Genomic DNA, 8818 nt, shown 5'->3' on the forward strand with positions numbered 1-8818 from the left:
GTTAATGTAAACAAAAAAAAAAAAAAAATATATATATATATATATATATATTCCCTCTTTTTCTGATTTTGTAAGTAGGCCTGATGTTTATTTAATCAAGATTTGCCTCCTCATTTCAGAACATCATCGCACACCACACATCATGTGAAAATAATGATGAGCATTAAAAAAACAAAAAAACAAAGCCTCAGAGGTTCCTGCTCTGCGTACATATTGACATGGTAAAGAAGACTTTGACACTATCGCTACTGTTGGTGGCAGTATGTGCCATCTGTTCAGCACATGTCTGCAGACTGCTTAGTCAGCCTGCCCTTCCTCTACTTTCTGTAGAAAGAGACATTAACATTGGGGCGATATTCTCAATCCACATTAGTGCTCTGCTAAAGATACATCCTTTCACTTCCAAACCAGAGCCAACAACATGTGTCAGGTTTGTATGATAGATCTAAAAATATAAAAATTACTGAACATTACTCTTTGATGATTCTTTGCAGAATGTAATAAAACTGATGTTTTATTTTTACAGCTTCAGTCTCCGTGAGTTCAAATTTGCTCAGACACTGATTTTTGCCATTGAGGAGAATTAATAACAGCACACAGCTATTGCCTGGTGTTTCTTTGGGCTATAAGATATATGATTCCTGTGGCTCTATACCTCAGGCTGTCCTCTCAGGCATGGCTTTGATGAATGGTTATGAAGAGACTCTGGTTGATACATCCTGCTCTAGACCACCAGCTGTTCTTGCCATTGTTGGAGAATCAAACTCCTCTCCCACCATTGCCTTGGCTTCTTTAGTTGGTCCATTCAGCTTACCTGTTGTAAGAACTCTTCATTTATCTGCTGCTTGTTATCAATGTGATTATGTATATCATGTGTAATCAATGAACAACTGGAATATACACCAAAAAATGTTTCAAGGCATAGTGAACTGATTGAAATTGATAGTTATAAATAAAGAAAGCAATGTGTTAAATTGTTTAGAGTGCAGCAGTATGATTATTACACTTATAATACTATTTGTAGAGTAGTGATGTATGGCTTTTATTCCTCTTTTTTAAGTTGTTTTGGATAAAATTTGCAGTATTTGTATTAAAAAAAATGAAAAACTGTAGGTTAATATACACTGCATGTTTTTTTCTTGCAGATCAGTCATTTTGCCACATGTGCATGCCTGAGTAACAGAAAAAGATATGCATCCTTCTTTAGAACAATACCCAGTGATTATTACCAAAGCAGAGCACTCGCTCAGCTTGTCAAGTACTTTGGCTGGACCTGGGTTGGGACGGTCAGGAGTCGCAGTGACTATGGTAATAATGGCATTGCAGCATTTGAGGAGGCTGCAAAACAAGAAGGGATTTGTATTGAATACTCAGAGGCCATATTAAGAACTGATCCACAAGAGCAGTTTCTGAAGACACTAGAAGTGATAAAGAAGGGCACTGCCAGGGTGGTGCTGGCTTTTGTTGCACTAGGAGATTTTTTCCCCCTCTTGAAATAATTGTGCAACACAACATCACGGGGATACAGTGGGTTGGCAGTGAATCCTGGATCACTTCCCGAACTCTTGCAGAAACAAAGGAATACAGTTTTCTTTCTGGAGCTGTGGGTTTTGCTATAGCAAATGCCAAACTTGTGGGCCTGCGAGAGTTCCTAGTGAATGTGCACCCGATCAAGAACCAAACAATGAACTGTTAAAAGAATTCTGGGAACAGCATTTCAGTGCTCTTTCAGGATTAGTGGCAGTGGTGGCTGTACTGGCTCAGAGAAACTGGCAGAGCTGCAAAATGAATATACTGATGTTTCAGAGCTACGGATAGCAAATAAAGTGTACACTGCAGTGTATGCTATTGCACAAACACTACATAATGTATTAAAAGACTTCAAATCATCCACCAACAGCAGCAAAGAGAACAGCCCACACCACAGCACATAAAATAACAATAGAAAAATCATAATGTAAATCATTTGAAAAGAATAGCTACAAGAACAAAAATAACAATAATATAATGATAATAGTAATAATAAAATATATCATATATAATATATAAATATAATATAATAATATAAAATATATAATAATACAAATATATAATAATTTTATCTAATCCTCTTTCCTCTCAGGTGTTGGAGTATATGAGGGATGTGAAATTCACTGTCAAAACAGGTGAAGAAATTTTCTTTGATGCAAGTGGTGATCCAGTGGCAAGATATGACCTTGTGAACTGGCAGCCTGCTGGGAATGGAGGTCTGCAGTTTAAGCATGTGGGTGTCTATGACAGTTCACTGTCTTCAGAACAACGTCTTCAGGTCAATCAGAACATGTGTTATGGGCAGGGAACAGTGGACAGGTACATTAATACTAGCAACAACTGTTGAAAAAGAACAGCATGTAGAACAATATTTTAGTTAACAGTCAAAAGGACAGTCATTGAAGAAATGTCATAAAATAATAAATGAATAAATAAAGTAAATAAAAATAAATAAATCAATAAAAAAATTATATCATGATATCATATGACAACATTATATTTATATGCCAACTTGTTTTCTTATAGTTTCCTGTGTCCGTGTGCAGTGTGCAGAGAGCTGCCCACCTGGCACTAGGAAGGCTGTGCAAAAAGGACGACCTGTCTGCTGTTATGACTGTATTCCATGTGCAGAAGGAGAAATTAGTAATGGCACAGGTAAAATAGTATATGCTGTAAAATTCTTATTGATCAAGTGACTTCATCTTGCACTTTTCATTCAGTAATGTTTTCTTGAAATTCCTTCACAGACTCTAGTGACTGCTTTCCTTGTGATTTGGAGTACTGGTCAAATGAAAGCAAAGACAGATGTGTATTAAAAGTGGTTGAATTCCTTTCCTATACAGAAATCATGGGGATGGTGCTGTGTATTTTCTCTTCTTTGGGGTCCTATTAACAACAATTGTATCTTTTCTGTTTTATTTTCATAAAGAAACACCTATTGTAAGAGCCAACAACTCAGAGCTGAGCTTCCTGTTGCTCTTCTCATTGACTTTGTGTTTTCTCTGTTCACTTACTTTCATTGGCCGACCCACTGAGTGGTCCTGTATTTTGCGTCACACAGCATTTGGGATTACTTTTGTCCTCTGTATCTCCTGCATTCTTGGGAAAACTGTAGTAGTTTTAATGGCCTTTAAGGCTACACTTCCAGGAAGTAACACCATGAAGTGGTTTGGGCCTCTTCAACAGAGACTCAGTGTTGTTTCCTTAACGTTAATACAGGTGATTATATGTGTGCTTTGGTTAACAATATCCCCTCCTTTCCCATATATGAATTTGAGCTATTACAGAGAAAAGATCATCCTAGAATGTAACTTAGGTTCAGCTCTTGGTTTCTGGGCTGTTCTAGGTTATACTGGCCTGCTATCAGTCTTGTGTTTTGTTTTAGCTTTTCTTGCTCGGAAGCTCCCTGATAATTTCAATGAAGCCAAGTTCATCACATTCAGTATGCTCATATTCTGTGCTGTCTGGCTCACATTTATTCCAGCTTATGTCAGCTCTCCTGGAAAATTTACTGTAGCTGTGGAGATATTTGCTATTTTAGCATCAAGTTTTGGTTTACTCTTTTGCATATTTGCTCCAAAATGTTACATAATTTTACTAAAACCTGAGAAGAACACAAAGAAACAAATTATGGGGAAATCTTCCACTAAAACACTTTAAACCCACAAATAAACTGCAACTGAACAACAGCTATATAAAACAGAAAAGTAACCCAGATGGGGAGAGAAAGCAAAAAAAAACAAAAAAAACAAACAAACAAACAAACAAAAAATTATAAATTCAGAAAAAAGCACACATATAATCACCTGTAAACTGTAAAAACAATGTCTATGTGATTTGGGGCACTAAAGATAACTTATATATATATATATATATATATATATATATATATATATACAGCTAAAATATACATCTGTTTGTTAAACAGGTGGATTCCAATGTCGTATCATGTGAAATGATAGCTACACAGTAATAGCACTACCATCACAGTTGTCTGACCTAGTAGTTCTGCTTTCTACAGGCTGTGGCAGGCTCTGCAGTGTAGGCCGGGTCAGCACTAGACACAGTGGACTCTTAATGACCATCTCCATCACAGCCATGTTCTGGACCTGCATTATGTACTTTCTAATAAAAAATGACATTGACTTTTTGCATTTAACAAATAATGGAAATTTAAATTTGTTTTATGATTAAAATTCATGTTCACAAGTTTATACCTCTTATGTGCACAATATGTTTTAAACCTACTACTACTACTACTACTACTAATAATAATCAAAATTAAATCATCAAAAGCACCCTCGCACCTGGGCTCACTGCCGACCAGTGGCTTTAGGAAAACGAACGGTGGGCAGTATGCTTTTAATATATTAAATACAGGAGGAATACGTCAAAGTCATTTATATGTGCCAAACTTCCCGCTGCCAGCTGGTGGTGCTATGCCTATAACTGAATATTGGCATGTAGATGTGCTCAGGCAAGCACTTTTAGCAAACATATGAAGTTTGGTGCAGATTGAACATGGTATGTTCGAGTTAGTGCAAAGCATGACACATCTTGTTGGCAACAGGTGCCACTTCGATTATAACTGTATATTGGCCTTTAGGTGTCTTCAGGCCAGGACTCCTACCAAACATGTAAAGTTTGGTGCAGATAGGACATTGCATGTTTAAGTTAGTGTAAAACAAGTAATTTCCAGCAGGTGGCGCTATGATTATAATGGAATATTGGCCTTCAGATATGTTCAGGCCAGGACTCTTATCGAACAATGTGAAGTTTGGGGCAGATCGGACATTGTATGGCGAAGTTAGAACAACTTCTATTCCCATGGCAAAACATCAAACTTTGTCAGGCCGCCACGGACATACCCTTCAACGAAAACTCAGGATCTTCACAATTTATCATGGCAAAGGCCTTTAGATTAGACTGACCACATATAATGCTAATGTCATTAAATCTCTAGGAGGAGTTTCTTACAGCATAAAACATGTCATTTCATGTTGCCAGCAGGTGGCGCTATGAATATAACTGAATATGAGTATGGGCATGTGTTCAGAACTGGACTCTTATCAAACGTGAAATTTGAGGCAGATCAGACATTGTATGGCTGAGTTATAACAAATTTATTTCTCATGGCAAAACATAGAAATTTGACAGGCCGCCACGGACACGCCCTCCAACGAAAACTCAAGAATTTCACAATTTAACATTACAAAGGGCTTTAGATTAGACTGACCAAATTTGATGTTGATCCAAATAAATCTCTAGGAGGAGTTCGTTCAAATATGTCGCCTGGAAATGGCAAAAATGACAAAATTTGCTGAGAAAATGAAAAATAACTTCCTACTGGGTTTCGGATTTTGCTCCAAGAGACTTTTTGGTGGGTATTGGTGTGTTACATGTGTGTTCATTAAAAGTGAATAGGAGGCTCTATCGAGTCATTTTGCCACACCCACTTCTGAAACCCATATCAGATGTAACTTTTGACCAGTTCTGACGCAAAGTTTCATGACTTTTCGGACATGTTTAGGCTCTTAAAAATGCTATTCATTTTGGAGAATAATAATAATAATAATAATCATAATAATCATAATAATCATAATAATAATAATAATAATAATAATAATAATAATAATAATAATAAATGGACCCTCTTGGAATTGCTCCTCGCTACACCGGTGTTTGGGCCTTAATTATTGATAAAAAAAAAGCATTACAGTTTAAGCTAACATATATCTAAATATTAACAATTTCCAGTTTTATTTTGAAGGGCTTTGATAACACATCTGTGTAAAATAACTAAATAAATAAATAATAAAAATCTTTATACAGAGTGAGATCAAAGACTGTGTTAGACACTGTTTACCAGCTAGTTGAGGAAAAAGACTCAAAAAATTCTAAACTTTGACAAAAAGTAGCCCTTCATCATGAATATATCCAAACGGAAAACCTAATTAAAGTATGTAATAGATTATTTATGAAAACACTTTTCTCAGCAATTAGGGATTGCACAAACCCATTTGTATATAAACAGTGCTAAACGGGCATCTAGTGGTGAATCGTGGTATTACATTTACAGTTTGGTAACACCTGGATTTAGCATTCAGTAGATTTATATAGGAATAATTAGGGCCGGATAAGGTTCATATATTGCCCACATTTGTTTTTTTTTTTTTTTTTTTAATTTGGACTACTTAGGGTTGAGTTATGGCACTGTTTTGGTTCAGTTCTGGCTAAAACAGTGTGGACCAGTTCTGTGCCGGTAAACACTTACTAATCTGGGCCACATTTTAGCTATTGAAATCCGAGCCAAAGAAAATTTGCTGACTGGGTAAGCTTACGCTCAGCGTAAATCCTCTTTTGCACTCGTGTCATATTGCTCTTGTTGCCTGTGCGATATTGTGTGATATGTGATATATATGAAGAGTTCAGATGCAAAAGCCCCTAAATCCATCTGATTTCATTCTTAATGAAATGGGCAATATTTAAAATCTGAGAAAATCTTTCATAACAAAAGTAACACAAAGCTTAGCCTATTGCAATTTATTGGATGGGAGGCGCACTATGTACTGTTGATTCATCAACTGAAAACAAACAGCATAGACCAAAAGATCAATTCGGATTATATCCGAATCAGAATATAATAAAATCGCTGTCACTGTGGGGTGTGATGTTTAACATGAAAAGTTACGCAGTTTCATCTGTTCTCTTCAAAATAAATGCATAAACCTATATCAGCCTGTAGGTTCATAATTAAAAATGAAAATGTGAACAAAAATAAAAACAATTAAATGTATTATTGTAATTAAAATATGAAAATTAAAATGACAGGTAATAATAGATTATGACGGATTTTTTACGACCCTGTTAAAGTCGAATGCAACCTCTGATATATATATACATATATAAATATTCAGAAACATCTGAAATCAACATCAAAGATAAGTGAATGCTCTTTTAATCCACATTGCTGTGTATATTCCATTCCATGGTCTGCCTAATTGAATTTAAAGATGAGCAACCATAAACAAGTTTAAACTAAGTGTCATGTTAGCAGTTTGCATCGTATGCAGGTGCGACACATAAAGCATATTAGCAGCAGCATTTACACATACAGCTAGAGCAAAAATGCAGTCCAGAGCATGTAATTGCTCTGAGGACATGCCGATAGTAATGGACATGAAAACAGTTTAGGTTAAATGGAATAATATGTTATACATTGTCTATAGAAAATCATCATACCCTGTGCAAACATTTAACTTTTGTCACATTACATCCTGGAAAATAAAATAAATTAAGTCTAACTTTTTTGAGTTGCATGCACACATTATAACCCTCATCATTAAAATAAAAATATAATTTCTTTTTATTTTTTTTTATTTTTTTTATTTTATTTTTTTATGGAGGATTATTAAAAATGAATCAGTGAAATAACCCCTTTAGAGTATACCATTATAAACTTGCTCAGGTGGAAGCAATCAATGTCCAGATTAAACACCAGGCTTGTTACCCCACCTGACATCAGTAGTAGTAGTAGTGTTGATTACTTCAGAATAAAACAAGCTGTTTCTTGATTCCACTGTTAGTAGTGCATGGAACAACAAAGAATTCACCATGGTTGGGAAAGTGCTTTCAAAAGACCTCCAACATAAAGTTGTAGAAAAGTTAGGGGAAGGCTACAAAAACATTTCAAAGGCTTTAACTATTTCTCAGAGTACTGTTCAGGGCATCATTAAAAAGTGGAAAGCGCATGGCACCACCAGCACATTGCCTAGATCAGGTCGTCCGTCCAAAGTGGATGACCGAGCTAGGAGAACATTGATAAGAGAAGCTACCAGGAGGCCACAGGTAACTTTGAAGACTGGGACTGGTCAGTCTGTGCATGTGACAACTATCTCCCAAGCTATACACAAAGCTAGCCTGTATGACAGGGTGGCACGAAAGAAGCCTTTCCTAAAAAAAAGTGTTACACTCAGTCTCGTTTGCGCTATGCAGAAACATATTTGGAAGAGTCTGATACCTTCCGGCAAAAGGTGCTATGGTCTCATGAGACCAAAATTGACTTTTTTGAACTCCAAGCGCTATGTTTGGCAAAAAGCAAACACAATACACCATCCAAAATACACCGTACCTACTGTGAAGCATGGAGGTGCAGCATTATGTTGTGGGGGTGTTTCTTTTCAGCTGGGACTGGGCGATTTGGTCAGAATTGAAGGGAAAATGGATGCTGCCAAGTACATCCAAATTCTTGAGAAAAACCTGCATCCCTCTGCTAGACAGCTGATGATGGGCAGGTCATTTACCTTCCAACATGATAATGACCCTAAACATACTGCCAAAACAACAACAAAATGGAACACTCCACTTTTTTTTTTTTTTTTTGAAAAATAGGCTCATTGTCCAACTCTCCTAGAGTTCAACGGTTAAGTTTTACCGTTTTCAAATCCATTCAGCCGATCTCCGGGTTTGGCAGTAGTACTTTTAGCATAGCTTAGCATAGATCATTGAATCTGATTAGACCGATAGCATCTCGCTCAAAAATGACCATGTATAATGACGATATTTTGCCTATTTAAAACTTGACTCTTCTGTAGTTACATCGTGTACTAAGACTGACGGAAAATTAAAAGTTGTGATTTTTCTAGGCTGATGTGACTAGGAACTATACTCTCATTTTGGTGTAATAATCAAGGAACTTTGCTGCCATACCATAGGTGCAGCAGGCACAATAATATTATGCAGCACCTGAAAGTGACCGGGACTAAGTTTGTGTAAATGCAGAGTTGCA

General features: G+C 36.3%; 1 pseudogene; it reads left to right on the forward strand.

Moving 5' to 3' along the window:
* The first annotated feature begins 218 nt into the window (after nucleotides 1-218).
* On the forward strand, nucleotides 219-3690 carry LOC127180803 (extracellular calcium-sensing receptor-like; annotated as a pseudogene).
* Nucleotides 3691-8818: the final 5128 nt, after the last annotated feature.

This window comes from Labeo rohita, chromosome 18, assembly GCF_022985175.1.
Source record: "Labeo rohita strain BAU-BD-2019 chromosome 18, IGBB_LRoh.1.0, whole genome shotgun sequence".
Classification (NCBI taxonomy): domain Eukaryota; kingdom Metazoa; phylum Chordata; class Actinopteri; order Cypriniformes; family Cyprinidae; genus Labeo; species Labeo rohita.